Genomic DNA, 16,526 nt, shown 5'->3' with positions numbered 1-16,526 from the left:
ACCAGAGCGTTTGAAACTCACAGGAAATATCGACTACAATTGGCAGACTTTTAAACAACAATTCGAACTCTACATTGCAGCCATCAGATTCGGTACGAAGCCAGATGCAAGGAAGATAGCATTGCTGCTTACGGTTGCAGGCCCATAGGCGATAGAGGTATTTAATACATTTGTATTTAATCCAGAGGATAACAGAGAAAAATTAGAAGATGTGCTAAAAAAATTTGATGCACATTGCTCTCCCAAAAAGAATGAGACCTATGAAAGATACATCTTCCGTTCTCAGACACAGCAGCAAAATGAGACTTTTGATAGCTTTATAACTGATCTGAAACTGAAAGCACAGACATGTAATTTCTCTGAGCTCAAAGCATCCATGATTCGTGACCAGATTGTGTTTGGTATTCATGATAAAAAAGTTAGGGAACGTCTGTTGAGAGAAACCGAACTAAATTTGGAAAATGCTGTGAAAATATGCCAAGCCAGCGAGCTAGCTCGAAAGCACATGAAGACTTTCAGTGAAATCAATAATGATGCGATTGTAATGAGTGATAATGCTGCTGTCGGTGCTGTGTCCTACAAGGGGAAGAAATGTGGGCAGAACAGAAATGAAAAGCAATCGGAGGATGAAATTTTTAATTGTAAACGCTGTGGGTACAAACACCAGTTAAGACAATGCCCAGCGTTTGGAAAAATGTGCACAAAGTGTAATGGAAAGAATCACTTTGCCAAACAATGCTTTTCAAAAGTACAAACTAAGAAAGGGCAACGAGTTAATGTAATTGAGGACACTGATTTAAGTGAGACATTTTTTGTAGGAATGGTGTCATGTGACAATATCAAAAAGGATACAGAAAATGTGCAGCTCTCAGAAATGGACAATGCCGATCATAAAGTTAATGCAGTAAAAGAGGACAAATGGATGATCCCACTGCAGGTAAATGGAGCATTAGTTACCTTGAAACTAGACACTGGGGCAAAAGCAAACTTAATCAGTATGAGTGACATTAACAATATGAAAGAAAAGCCCAAAATACAGAAAAAGTCAGTACTACTGAAGAGCTATAATGGACAGAAAATAGATAGCTTAGGTGTATGCAGACTTAAAGTGACAGTAAAAGACAAAGTGCATCATCTCATGTTTTCTGTTGTGGCTGAAAGACTTGATTCACTACTGGGTGACAAAGCTTGTGAGGACTTAGAACTGGTCAAGAGAGTCTACCGTATAAACTGTGCCATAAGCAGACCAGATGACTCGGTGGAATCTGTAGTGAATAATTTCCAGGATGTGTTCAAAGGATTTGGAGTTCTACCATTCACTTACAAGATCCAGCTAAAGGAGGATGCTCAGCCAGTGGTACATGCTCCACGAAGAGTTCCAGCACCCCTGCGTGACCAGCTCAAGAATGAACTGGACAGAATGACCACACTAGGAGTCATCAGGAAAGTCAAAGAGCCAACAGAGTGGGTTAACTCCATGGTATGTGTAAAGAAAAAGAACAATGATCTAAGAATATGCATGGATCCAAAGGACTTAAATGCAAACATAAAACATGAACACTACCAGGTTCCCAAGCGAGAAGAAATCACCAGTGAAATGTCAGGTGCCAGGTACTTTACAAAGCTCGATGCCTCACAAGGATTTTGGCAACTAAAACTGGATGAAGAGAGCACCAAATACTGTACCTTCAACACACCATTTGGCAGGTATTGTTTCCTCAGAATGCCTTTCGGGATAATATCTGCATCTGAAATCTTTCATAGAGCGATGGAACACATAATTGAAGGTCTGGAAGGAGTTCGGGTCTATGTTGATGACATCATCATCTGGGGCTCCACACTGAAAGGACACAATGAGAGACTGACTAAAGTGCTACAGAGCATACGCCGGAATGGACTGAAGCTCAACAAAGCCAAGCGTCAGTTTGGCGACCAGGAAGTCACTTTCCTAGGAGATAATCTATCTGGTAAAGGAATAGAGCCAGATATGGAAAAAGTAAACGCCATACTCAAAATGCCCGACCCACTGACAAAAAAGGAGTGCTACGCATCATGAGGATGATAAACTTCATTGGAAAGTTCATTCCTAACTTGTCAGCCAAGACAGCCTGTCTGCGAGACCTGCTACATAAAACAAATGAGTTCGCATGGACAGAAAGACATGAACAAGAGTGGATAAACCTCAAAACAGTGCTGACAACCATACCTGTACTCACCTTCTTTGACCCAACAAAAAGAATCAAAGTGTCAACGGATGCATCAAAAGATGGCCTAGGTGCAGTCTTGCTACAAGCAGAGGGTGAAGATTGGAAGCCTGTTGCCTATGCCTCCAGGTTTATGACTGATACTGAGTGTCGATACGCCCAGATTGAAAAGGAATGTCTAGGCTTGGTAGTTGGACTAGAAAAGTTTCATGGCTACATATATGGACTTCCCACCTTCACAGTTGAGACACACCACAGCCCTCTGGTTGCCATCATTAAAAAAAACCTGAATGAGATGTCTCCAAGGATTCAACGACTCATGATGAAGCTGCAAAGATATGACTTTGAACTGATCTACACACCAGGCAAATACATAGTGTTAGCAGATGCACTATCCCGAGCACCCACAATGAGTCATGTGAGCTCTACTGAAGAAGACGTGGATGTTCATATGAGTATGGTCACTGCTGCGCTGCCCGTGTCAGACACAAAATCAAAGCAAATAGCAGAAGAAACAGTAAAAGATACAGTATTACAAACAGTAATAGAGAACATTCATCATGGTTGGCCAAAAGGTTCCTGTCCAAAATATTTTCACATAAGGCCAGAATTGAGTGTCGCAAGTGGACTATTACTAAAACAGAACAGAATAGTCATTCCACAGGCTCTACGTCAAGACATGCTCAAAAGGATTCATGAGGGACACCTCGGAATTGAAAAATGCAAAAGGAGGGCAAGAGACACTGTTTATTGGCCTGGCATAAATAAGGACATTGAGAACATGATAGGCAAATGTGAGACATGTCAGAAACACCAAAACAAACAAGCAATGGAACCAATGATAGTAGCTGACATACCAACAGCACCATGGCAAAAGGTTGGTATGGACCTTTTTCATTTAAATGGTAAAGACTATCTAATAGTGATTGACTACTATTCTAACTATCCTGAGATGGTGCTGCTCTCAAGCACCACAGCAAGCAGTGTCATAATGCATGTGAAATCCATCTTCGCCAGACATGGAATTCCCAGGATTGCCATTAGCGACAATGGTCCATGCTTCAACTGTAAGGAGTGGCAACAGTTTGCAGCACATTATGACTTTCAGCACATCACATCCAGTCCTTTGTATGCTCAGTCAAATGGTAAGGCAGAGAAAAGTGTTCAAGTTCTCAAGCAGCTACTGAAGAAAGCGACAGAAAGCAAGTCTGATCCTTATCTCGCCCTGCTGAGCTACCGAGCCTCACCTTTAGACTGTGGTTCTTCACCTGCTGAACTACTAATGGGTCGCAAGTTGCGCACCATGCTACCCTGCTGTGCAAAAGAACAGCAAAGTGAGGAACTGAGACAGAGACTTCAACTGTTAAAGCTGAAACAGAAATCATACTATGACAAGTCATCCAAAACTCTAAAACCATTGACAAGGGATGATGTTGTCAGGATTGAGGATCCAGATGCATGGAACAGGAAAGCTACAGTTCTTGAGGAAGTACGACCAAGGTCATACACTGTTAGAACTGAGGAAGGACAGATTCTCAGGAGGAACCGCCATTCCCTCCTAAAAACACAAGAGACTATTCAAGAGCAGATTGATGACAATGCCGCAACTGCATCTTGTCATTCACTGCCAGAACAATCTCATGAAGACACATCAGACTTACCCGTGTTGAGAAGATCCACACGTGAAGTAAAAAAGCCTGATAGACTTAATCTTTGAGTACAATGTAAAGCTTTGAAAATGTGTTGACTGTTTTGAAAATGTTTATGTTTATAGAACACTAACAAAAGTGTTACTGATATTATCTTTATTGTTTTCTTGAAAGTTGATTGATATTGATTTTGTTAAACCTCAAAGAAGGGGGGATGTAATGATCAATAACATGTCATTCTATAGTGGACACTAGGTGGAGCCGTAGAGCTGTATATAGCTGTATGTATATAAGACTACACTATCCAGCTGTATGTATATTAAGACTACATTACCCATGAGGCACTAGGCTACCCACAAGGCAGCAGTCAAGATGGATGCCTCTACAGATACTGTACCTAGTCCACATGTGCTCAATAAAGTATCTAGCAACAGCTAGCTGTGTTCATAATAAGAATGTCTATTTATTAATGAACATGAGACTACTCCTGTTCCTAAACAAAGGAAAGGGTACAAGCAGGACATGGAGGAGAGTAGAGATGATCAAAGAACCCTGAATCGATACAATCTGAGTTCATTTTCTGACTATCTGAATTTACCCCAGTTCAGATACAGCTGGTTCAGTGTGCCTGTCCCTTTAAAAGTGACAACGTGTCACTGCAAACTGTCATAATAGCTTTTTCAGGAGAGATTTGCCAGACATCTTAGAGTTTATCAAGCAAATGTTAGTCGAGTTGTTTTATTATAGTGGAAACAGCATGAACGTAATGGTGTGTATACATTCATTAGACCCCTAGAGCCTATTATAGAGCAGGGTATGTGATCTCCTGTATGTCCAATCTCTAGTGGACCACTTGCAATAGCCTTGAAGTGGGAATGTGTCCATCTAATCCCTAGCAGTTTATTGCGAGGGAAAACGTGGCCTCATATGATCAGTGAGATTCTTGACAGTTCAGTGAAAAGAAGGTTATGTGGGCCAGGGTAGCTGATGCAACCATTCTATCCCTGGAAGTTTAGTGCAGGACACGTTATGTAGTCTCATTCAATCCCTAACCAAGTTCTATTACAACAGTCTTATCTACACTAAGGAACATGTCCAGAAGTTCATATCTTCTTAGAAAGAACTTGCATTTGTATCACACCTTTACACAACCTCAGGGCATTCCTTAAGTGCTTTACAGCCAATGAAGCACATTTGAAGTGTAGTCATTGTTGTAATGTCGGGAAATGCAGCAGGCAATTTGAACACAGCAAAGTCCCACAAACAACAATGAAATACATGACCAGATAATCTGTTTTTTAGGTGTTGGTTGAGGTATAAATGTGGGCCAGGACATTGTGAGAGCTCCCTTGTTCTTTGAAATAGTGCCGCTGGATTCTTTACATCTGCCTGAGAGGGCAGACGGGGCCTCAGCTTAACACCTTATCTGAAAGACGGCACCTCTGGCAGTTCAGCACTCCCTCAGTACTGCACTGAAGTGCCAGCCTAGATTTTGTGCTCAAGTCTCATGGAGTGGGGTTTGAACCCACAACCTCCTGCTCTGCAGAGTAGGGGGAATTTTCCCAGCCCTGGAGAGATGGGTATGGAGGCGGGACTGCCGGGAAAATGGCAGAAACTGGGAGCGGGTACTGACCCAGCTCCCAACCCGCCTCTGTGCCATCTTCCCGGGAGGCGGGTCCCCGACTCGCGCAGGGACCAGTCTCTTTGAGGCGGGAAGGGGATTAGAGCCAATTAACTGCCTGTTAACTACCCTGCCTGTTAACAGCCAGTTAACAGGCAGTTTTGAGGCTTATCCCCATTTTACCCCTACAAGTACGGGCTTCCCGATGGCTGCAAACCTCGCCAGGGTCAGCGAGGCGAGCAGTGGGTCTGCGGGGGTGACAGGGATCGAAAAGTTCTCTGTAGAGGTGAGTGATGGGTGCAAGTGTAGAGAGGTAAGTATGAGAGGTGAGTGTAAAGTATTAGAAAAAGTTTACTTACCTTTCCTTCTTCCTGCAGGCTTCAACCCTTGGGAATCCAGAGGTGTCTCATCTCAACGGCAGAGATGACAGAATGGCTGCTGCATTCTCAGATGCAGCAGCCATCTGCTTTCTGCTGAGGAGAGAGGTTTCGGTGAGTCTTCTGTGCAAGGGCTCACCTTAGAACAGAGATTGTCAGTGTTTGACAGCTTCTCAAAGCTGTCAAACGCTGACAGTTCATCTGTCAAAAAATTTTCGACAGATGAAATGTGGTAGGCTGACGTCCTCTGCCACCGACTTTCCCTTAATTGGCCGGCTCAGCCCGCAAGGCGGGCTTAACAAGGTCAATCACGGGAAAATAGCGTGGGTTGGCCAGACGTCGTTGGGGGTGGGACTGAAACCCGACAACCAGCAATCCCGCCCCCAACGCGCCCCCATTGACAAAATCCAGCCCAAGAGTGCTACCCACTAAGCCAAGGCCAAAAACCTTACTTGTACACCTGAGCATAGCTGAAATCCCTTTACAACTTTATGCAGTGGATTCACTTTCATTAAGGACCACGGGTAAGGACTACCACTGAATTTAGAGTTTGGCTTCGGAGTGCCAGAATTTTAACCGCAGAAATTTAAAATGTAAAAATAAAATCTAATTGAACCCAAATGCTAACCTGTCGAATTCAGCTGCAAGAAACTCACTTGAATACGTTGAAGCCAGTATATTATCAAGGAACATGCATACATCAGATCCAACAGAGTGCCATGGAATTGGATTCCTGTGATGGATAATTTCCCCCCACTTTTCGAATACACCTAGAATTCTAGTCTCCTAAATTGCCAAGGAAACTGGGTAGGTACACAATCACTGGACCAACTAGGAAATTGGGAAACTATGAATGCATTGCCATTAGAATGACCAAAGAATTCAAAAAACAGATGGAAAGCCCCTGGATTTGCACAGAAATAAGATGCACAGGTGCGAGACAGCCCTTTTGAGACATACTATCTTGTTGGTTGTATTACCTTGGTGTGGGGCCACTTGATTCCACAAATCTTTTTCTTTATGCTGTCCTGTGCTGTGTCCTACAGAGGGCATTAATGCACAAGTTTTGTTCCATTTAATGTTGTCAACCTTCAAAACGTGGTCACAGCAGTTTTTATGCCAAATGTTTCTCTTCCTAAAGCATAATTTCTGCAAAGCTTATTTTCCTAGCAGGTAAGGTAGCAGATTGCTAATATCAATCTGTGACTGGCTATCAGAAGCCTGTTTGTCAGGTTTTTCCTCTATTTGTGATCCAGAATCCGAACACTAGTGCTATTAAATGAATACCCTTATATTTTATTGCCTGGTTCTAATAAGTTCAGGTAACTATGGATACTTCTTTTCATTAGCAAAATCTAATGACGTGAGATATTCTGCATTCAAACCATTACAAGTAGGATTCAGACTTTGATAGTCTTCACATAGAGCTTGTTACTAGAACATAATTGATTTCAGTGCCTCCTCACAGTAATATTCTCAGATCTCTCATGACTTCCACTAGAGCATGCATTATTCAATGACTAATTGAATATCCAACCGCTCAGGTTCAAGATAGTGTCTGATGTCTTCTGAAAATGACTTCACTACCCTGAAGCAATCACCATAAAAAGCCAGGAGCAAAGTATTGAAAGGATTAACATTACATTTCTAGCTGTCCCAATGAGGTGTTAATTATTTTTTTTTGCTGCTGGTATCTTTAAATTATCCTACTGATGCTCATCAAATAGACAAATACAGCCTGCAGGCTGAATCTGGTCTTCCAGATGTGTGCACCAGCTTGCCAACGCATGCACACATTTTCAAAATACAAGAATAACGTGTTACAGTAAATTCCATTAAGCACAGTCAGTCAGGTTATTTCACAGCAAGGCTCTGTTCCTGGTGCTAAGCACTTTGGGTAAGTAGTTCTGCCAAGGGGACATCTTTCCACAATAACTGCAGGTCGCGCATCCTTGGAACGAACTGTCAGTAGTGGAGGAGTGCAGCTTCAACATGCAGAATGGAAGCTTCTCTTTGCTGTGCACAATGAAAACCAAGCATGTACGTGTAGAGACAAGGGAGAGAGAGGAGATACAGAGAGGCAAGGGAGAGAGAGGAGATACAGAGAGACAAGGGAGAGAGAGATACAGAGAGACAAGGGAGAGAGAGGAGATAGAGAGAGACAAGGGAGAGAGAGAGGAGATAGAGAGAGACCAGGGAGAGAGAGGAGATAGAGACAAGGGAGAGGGAGAGGAGATAGAGAGAGACAAGGGAGAGAGAGAAGAGATAGAGAGAGACCAGGGAGAGAGAGGAGATAGAGACAAGGGAGAGGGAGAGGAGATAGAGAGAGACAAGGGAGAGAGAGGAGATAGAGAGAGACAAGGGAGAGAGAGGAGAAAGAGAGATAAGGGAGAGAGAGAGGAGATAGAGAGAGACAAGGGAGAGAGAGGAGACTCAGAGAGACAAGGGAGAGAGAGGAGATAGAGAGAGGCAAGGGAGAGAGAGGAGATAGAGAGAGACAAGGGAGAGAGAGGAGATAGAGAGAGACAAGGGAGAGAGAGGAGATAGAGAGAGACAAGGGAGAGAGAGGAGATAGAGAGAGACAAGGGAGAGAGAGGAGATAGAGAGAGACAAGGGAGAGAGAGGAGATAGAGAGAGGCAAGGGAGAGAGAGGAGATAGAAAGAGACAAGGGAGAGAGAGAGGAGATAGAGAGAGACAAGGGAGAGAGAGGAGATAGAGAGAGACAAGGGAGAGAGAGGAGATAGAAAGAGACAAGGGAGAGAGAGAGGAGATAGAGAGAGACAAGGGAGAGAGAGGAGAAAGAGAGAGACAAGGGAGAGAGAGGAGATAGAGAGACAAGGGAGAGAGAGGAGACAGAGAGAGAGACAAGGGAGAGAGAGGAGATAGAGAGAGACAAGGGAGAGAGAGGAGAAAGAGAGAGATAAGGGAGAGAGAGAGGAGATAGAGAGAGACAAGGGAGAGAGAGGAGAAAGAGAGAGATAAGGGAGAGAGAGGAGATAGAGAGAGATAAGGGAGAGAGAGGAGATAGAGAGAGACAAGGGAGAGAGAGGAGAGAGAGAGAGATAAGGGAGAGAGAGAGGAGATAGAGAGAGACAAGGGAGAGAGAGGAGATAGAGAGAGACAAGGGAGAGAGAGGAGATACAGAGAGACAAGGGAGAGAGAGGAGATACAGAGAGACAAGGGAGAGAGAGAGGAGATAGAGAGAGACAAGGGAGAGAGAGGAGATAGAGAGAGACAAGGGAGAGAGAGAGGAGATAGAGAGAGACAAGGGAGAGAGAGGAGATAGAGAGAGACAAGGGAGAGAAAGGAGATACAGAGAGACAAGGGAGAGAGAGGAGATACAGAGAGAGAAGGGAGATCATACGATCATAAGATCATAAGATCATAAGAAGTAGGAGCAGGAGTAGGCCATATGGCCCCTCGGGCCTGCTCCGCCATTCAATAGGATCATGGCTGATCCGAACCTAGACTCACATCCACTTCCCTGCCCTCTCCCCGTAACCCCTAATTCCCTTATCTGCTAGGAAACTGTCTATCTCCGTTTTAATTTATTTAATGTCGCAGCTTCCACAGCTCTCTGGGGTAGCAAATTCCATAGATTTACTACCCTCTGAGTGAAGAAGTTTCTCCTCATCTCAGTTTTGAAAGGGCAGCCCCTTATTCTAAGATTATGCCCCCTAGTTCTAGTCTCACCCATCAGTGGAAACATCCTCACCGCATCCACTCCGATCAATCCCCCTCACAATCTTATATGTTTTGATAAGATCGCCTCTCATTCTTCTGAACTCCAATGAGTAGAGGCCCAACCTACTCAACCTTTCCTCATACGTCAACCCCCTCATCTCCGGAATCAACGAAGGGAATCTTCTCTGAACCGCCCCGAGAGCAAGTATATCTTTTCTTAAATATGGAAACCAAAACTCCACGCAGTATTCCAGGTGTGGCCTCACCAATACCCTGTATAACTGCAGCAAGACTTCCCTGTTTTTATACTCCATCCCCCTTGCAATAAAAGCCAAGATTCCATTGGCCTTTCTGATCACCTGCTGTACCTGCATACTAACCTTCTGTGTTTCATGCACCAGGACCCCCAGATCCCTTTGTACTGTATTTAGATAATAACTTGCTCTTTGATTTTTTCTGCCAAAGTGCATAACCTCACACTTTCCAATATTATATTCCATCTGCCAAATCTCTGCCCACTCACTTAGCCTCTGTCTATGTCCTTTTGCAGGTTTTTTATGTCCTCCTCACTCACTGCTTTCCCTCCCATCTTTGTATCGTCGGCAAACTTGGATATGTTGCACTCGGTCCCTTCCTCCAAATCATTAATATAGATTGTAAAGAGTTGGGGTCCCAGCACTGACCCCTGCGGAACGCCACTAGTTACTGATTGCCAGCCCGAGAATGAATCATTTATCCCAACTTTGTTTTCTGTTAGATAGCCAATCTTCCACCCATGCCAGTATATTACCCCCAATCCTGTGATTTTTTATCTTGATCAGTAATCTTTTGTGTGGCACCTTGTCAAATGCCTTTTGGAAGTCCAAATACACTACATCCACTGGTTCCCCTTTATCCACCCTGTATGTTACGTCCTCAAAGAATTCGAGCAAATTTGTCAAACATGACTTCCCCTTCATAAAACCATGCTGACTCTGTCCTATTAAATTATGTTTATCCAAATGCTCTGTTACTGTTTCCTTAATAATGGACTCCAACATTTTGCCAACCACAGATGTTAGGCTAACTGGTCTATAGTTTCCAGCTTTTTGTCTACTTCCCTTCTTAAATAAGGGTGTTACATTAGCAGTTTTCCAATCTGCCGGGACCTTTCCTACTGCTACTTCTCTCAAGACCCTAGGATGTAGGCCATCAGATCCGGGGATTTATCTGCCTTAAGTCCCATTATTTTACCGAGTACCACCTCCTCAGTGATTTTAATCGTGTTTAGCTCCTCCCCCCCCGCCCCCCATTGCCCCCTGTTTGTCCAGTGTTGGGATATTTTTAGTGTCCTCTACTGTAAACCTGATACAAAATATTTGTTCAGCGTCTTTGCCATCTCCATGTTCCCCACCACTAGTTTCCCGGTCTCATCCTCTAAGGGACCAACGTTCACTTTAGCCACCCTTTTTCTTTTTATATAGCTGTAGAAATTCTTGCTATCTGTTTTTATATTTTTTGCTAGTTTACTTTCATAATCTATCTTCCCTTTCTTAATTAATCTTTTAGTTATTCTTTGCTGGCTTTTAAATGCTTCCCAATCTTCCATCCTCCCACTAGATTTGGCTACTTTATATGCCCTTGTTTTCAGTCGGATACTATCCTTTATTACTTTACTAAGCCACGGATGGCTGTCTTTTCTTTTACTCCCCTTTTTCCTCAGTGCTTTTCTTGAAAGATGTGAAATATCTCCTTGAATGTAGACCACTGCTCTTGTACCGTCTTACACTTTAATCTGTTTTCCCAGTCCACTTTAGTCAATTCTACTCTCATACCTTCATAGTCTCCTTTATTTAAGCTCAGTATGCTGGTTTGAGATCCAACTCTCTCACCCTCAAACTGAATTTGGAATTCAACCATATTATGGTCACTCATTCCAAGGGGATCCTTTACTAGGACATTTTTGTATTAATCCTGTCTCATTACACAGGACCAGATCTAAGATTGCCTGCCCCCTGGTTGGTTCAGTTACATACTGCTCAAGGAACCCATCCCTAATACACTCTATGAGCTCTTCCTCAAGGCTGCCATGCCCAATTTGATTAATCCAGTCAATATGAAAGTTATAATCCCCCATGATTATAGCTGTTCCCTTATTACAAGCCCCAACTATTTCCTGATTTATACTCCGACCAACAGAGTTGCAACTGCTAGGAGGCCTATAGACTATGCCCACTAGTGACTTTTTCCCCTTATTATTCATTATCTCCACCCAAACTGTTTCACTACCCTGATCCTTTGACCATATATCATTTCTGACTATTGCAGTGATTCCATCCTTGATTAACATAGCAACCCCACCTCCCTTTCCTTCCTGTCTGTCCTTCCTAATTGTCAAATACCCTTGTATGTTTAGTTCCCAGTCATGATCATCTTGCAGCCATGTTTCCGTAATGGCCACCCGATCATAACCATGTGTAGTTATTTGTACCGTCAACTCGTCTATTTTGTTATGAATGCTGCGTGCATTCAGATAAAGAACTTTCAAATATGTTTTCTGACAATTTATTCCTGCTTTTACCCCTTTTACTACTTTACCTTTATCATCATACATTCTGTCCCTTCCTGACATGCTCTGGTTTTTAATTCCCTCACTGCTACCTTGCTCTATTGCCTTCTCCGCTGTCATTTTTATTTTTCGCTCTCTTAAAACCTCCCCCCCACTAATTAGTTTAAAGCCCTCTCTACAGCCCTAGTTATTCGATTCGCCAGGATTCTAGTCCCAGCACTGGCCAAGTGAAGTCCATCCCAACGGAACAGCTCTCTCCTGTCCCAGTATTGATGCCAGTGTCCCAAGAAGCAAAACCCATTTGTCCCACACCAGTCTTTGAGCCACGCATTTAACTCTCTAATTTTATTTACCCTAGCCAAATTTGCACGTGGCCCAGGTAGTAATCCAAAGATTATTAACCTTGTGGTTCTGCTTTTTAATTTGGCCCCTAGCTGCTCAAACTCCCTCAGCAGAACCTCTTTCTTTGTCCTATCTATGTCGTTGGTACCAACATGGACCCGCCCCCTCCCACTCCAAGTTTCTCTCCAGCCCAGAGGAGATGTCCTTAACCCTGGCACCAGGCAGGCAACACAGCCTTCGGGACTCTCGCTCTCGGCTGCAAAGAACCCTATCTATCCCCCTAACGATACTATCCCCTACCACTACAACATTTCTTTTAACTCCCCCCACTTGAATGGCCCCCTGCTCCACGGTGCTGTGGCCAGGTTGCTCATCCTCCCCGCAGTTCCCATTCCCATCCTCACAGGGAGTAAGAGCCTCTAACCTGTTGGACAAGAGCAAGGGCTGCTGCTCCTCCAACACTACCTCCTGGATCCCCATACCTGCCTCATTTCTAGTCACACCATCCTGTCCCTGACCATGGACTACATCTGAATTAATTAATCTAATTGGTGTGACTACCTCCTGAAACACAGAGTCCAGGTAACACTCCCCCTCCCTGATGTGTCGCAGTGTCTGAAGCTTGGTCTCAACCTCATCAACACGGAGCCGGAGTTCCTCTAGCAGCAAACACTTATCGCAAATGTAATCACCGTGAGCAACAATGGTGTCCACCAACTCCCACATTTCGCAGTAGTAACACATCACCTGCCCTCCCATTCTGTGTAATTAATTAAAATTTTTATTATTATTTTTAAATACCCTCTGCCCCGATTCTAGATGATGAATATCATACCTCTATTTAATTGAACTTACCAACTTATAAAGGCTTAAAAGGGAAGTAAAGTACTCACCAACCAGTCAATCACCTACCAGCTTGGCTCTGATGTCACTTTTGAATTCTGACCTCCCCTTGGAATGAAGAGAGAAAGGAGGTACAGAGAGAGAAGGGAGAGAGAGGAGATACAGAGAGAGACAAGGGAGAGAGAGGAGATAGAGAGAGACAAGGGAGAGAGGAGAGAGAGAGAGATGCAAGGGAGAGAGAGGAGATACAGAGAGACAAGGGAGAGAGAGGAGATACAGTGAGACAAGGGAGAGAGGAGAGAGGGAGAGAGACAAGGGAGAGAGAGGACATAGAGAGACAAGGGAGAGAGAGGAGATAGAGAGACAAGGGAGAGAGAGGAGACACAGAAAGACAAGGGAGAGAGAGGAGATAGAGAGAGACAAGGGAGAGAGGAGATAGAGAGAGACAAGGGAGAGAGAGGAGACACAGAGAGACAAGGGAGAGAGGAGATAGAGAGAAACAAGGGAGAGAGAGGAGATAGAGAGAGACAAGGGAGAGAGGAGGTACAGAGAGACAAGGGAGAGAGAGGAGATAGAGAGAGACAAGGGAGAGAGAGAGGAGAGAGAGAGAGACAAGGGAGAGAGAGAGGAGATAGAGAGAGACAAGGGAGAGAGAGAGGAGAAAGAGAGAGACAAGGGAGAGAGAGAGGAGAAAGAGAGAGACAAGGGAGAGAGAGAGGAGAGAGAGAGACAAGGGAGAGAGAGGAGAGAGAGAGAGACAAGGGAGAGAGAGAGGAGATAGAGAGAGACAAGGGAGAGAGAGGAGAGAGAGAGAGACAAGGGAGAGAGAGAGGAGAGAGAGAGAGGCAAGGGAGAGAGAGAGGAGAGAGAGAGACAAGGGAGAGAGAGAGGAGAGAGAGAGAGACAAGGGAGAGAGAGAGGAGATAGAGAGAGACAAGGGAGAGAGAGGAGAGAGAGAGAGACAAGGGAGAGAGAGAGGAGAAAGAGAGAGACAAGGGAGAGAGAGAGGAGAGAGAGAGACAAGGGAGAGAGAGGAGAGAGAGAGAGACAAGGGAGAGAGAGAGGAGATAGAGAGAGACAAGGGAGAGAGAGGAGAGAGAGAGAGACAAGGGAGAGAGAGAGGAGAGAGAGGAGAGAGAGAAAGAAAGCCTGTGGCCCAGACAACATCAAAAATGAAATGCTCAAGTTCAGCAATATGGAGATGCAGGGTGCGGTACTCAAATTATTCAACATCATATTACGTTCAGGCTGTTTTCCCGATATCTGGTGCCAAGGACTAATCTCCCCCATATATAAAAGTGGAAACAAATCAGACCCAAATAACTACCGCGGCATCTGTGTCAACAGTTGTCTAGGGAAGTTATTCTGCAGTATTCTAAATAGTAGATTACTTGATTTTCTTAACAAACATAATATCCTCAGAAAAAACCAAATAGGCTTTCTTCCAAAACACCGCACCGCCGACCATATCTATACCCTTCACACCCTCATTGAAAAACATATACACCAAACAAAAAATGGGAAAATATTCGCCTGTTTCATCGACTTCAAGAAAGCCTTTGACTCTATATGGCACGAAGGGCTCTATTATAAACTTCTTCAGTGTGGAATAGGGGGCAAAGTCTATGACCTTATTAAATCAATGTATCTGAAAAACAAATGCGGGGTCAAAATTGGAGACAAACGCACCGATTTCTTCACCCAGAGAAGAGGCGTCCGGCAGGGCTGCAATTTGAGTCCGACCCTGTTCAACATATACATAAATGAATTAGCAGACATGCTGGAGCAAAGCGAGTCACCAGGTCTCTGTCTCCTGGATGGAGAAGTGAAATCCCTGTTCTATGCGGACGACCTGGTTCTGCTGTCTCCCACAGAACAGGGATTACAGCAACAACTAGACCTACTCGACAAATACTGCCAAAATTGGGCTCTAACAGTAAATCTAAAGAAAACCAACATCATGATTTTTCAAAAAAGGCCCAGATGTCAGGAAAACAAATACCAGTTTACCCTCAGTGATACCACTATAGGACACACTATGAGCTACACCTACCTTGGTCTAACTATTACAGCATCAGGGAGCTTCAGCATAGCAGTGAATGCACTAAAAGAAAAAGCCCGAAGAGCCCTATATGCAATAAAAAGAAAATTCTACAACATCCAAATCCCAATCAAAATCTGGCTCAAAATATTTGACAGCATAATCCTGCCCATTGCACTGTACGGTAGTGAAGTATGGGGCCCGCTAAATCACCAAAGCTACACTAAATGGGAAAAACACACAATAGAAGCCCTACATGCAGAATTCTGCCGAAGCATCCTTCGCACCCAAAGAAAAACGCCAACAAATGCATGCAGAGCCGAACTAGGCAGATACCCACTGATAATAAACATCCAAAAACGAGCACTAAACTTCCTAAATCACCTCAAATCTAGCTCCCCAGACACCCTTCATTTCAAAGCCTTTCAGACCCAAGAGCTAAACCCAGAAAAGAGTCCCCTGAGTCAGCTGCTACTGAACCTAAGTACTCAGCCGGACCCTGACCAGCCCCAGACCAACACAGCCGTCCAAACACCAATCCGAGTGAACCAAATCATTAAACAATGCAAAGAAACCTACCTGGAACATTGGAACAAAATAACCGAAAGCCAAAGCAGATTAGAATGTTACCGGGCCCTAAAAAGAGAATATAAACTGGCAGACTACCTCACGACCATCAGAGACACAAAACAGAGACAGACCCTCACCAGGTACAGACTAAGCGACCACCAACTGGAAATTGAAAAAGGCAGATACAAGAAATCCTGGCAGCCTAGAGAGACTGCGATCAATGTCTGGCCGGCGAGGTTGAAACAGAAATGCATTTCCTCCTAAAATGCGAAAAATTCAACACATCAAGAAACATGTTATTCAACAAGCTAAGCCAAACAACCCCAGATTTCAAGGAATTGGATGACCTGTCAAAATTGAGATTAGTCCTAGGAGAAGGAGACAGACCATACCTTGGGGCCAAATATGTAACAACATGTCACAACCTGAGGACTGTTTAAAATTAAGACTGTTTAAAATTAATATTGAACGTACCAAATGAAGTACAAAGACTGTTTAAAATTAATATTGTTTAAAAGTAATATTGTATGTACCCAACAAATGTCAAATCGATTGACACCTACAGAATGTTGGAAAACTGTACCTTTTTGCTATGTAAGCTTTGGCAATATGGTTCTCTGTAAACGTTCATGCCAATAAAGCATTT

General features: G+C 43.8%; 1 protein-coding gene and 1 long non-coding RNA gene across 3 annotated transcripts in view; one reads left to right on the top strand and one right to left on the bottom strand.

Annotated features, from left to right (window-relative positions):
• The window catches only part of LOC147102866 (inward rectifier potassium channel 16-like), a 168,009-nt gene that overhangs the window by 11,056 nt on the left and 140,427 nt on the right, over positions 1-16,526 (top strand). The gene's annotated exons all lie outside the window — the stretch shown is intronic.
• LOC147102867 (uncharacterized) overlaps positions 1-16,526 on the bottom strand; it is a 110,888-nt gene that overhangs the window by 1,200 nt on the left and 93,162 nt on the right. The gene's annotated exons all lie outside the window — the stretch shown is intronic.

Source organism: Somniosus microcephalus, chromosome 21 (genome assembly GCF_052327205.1).
Source record: "Somniosus microcephalus isolate GS21.2 chromosome 21, FLI_Smic_1.0, whole genome shotgun sequence".
Taxonomy (NCBI): domain Eukaryota; kingdom Metazoa; phylum Chordata; class Chondrichthyes; order Squaliformes; family Somniosidae; genus Somniosus; species Somniosus microcephalus.
This window is presented reverse-complemented; position numbering and strand designations above follow the sequence as displayed.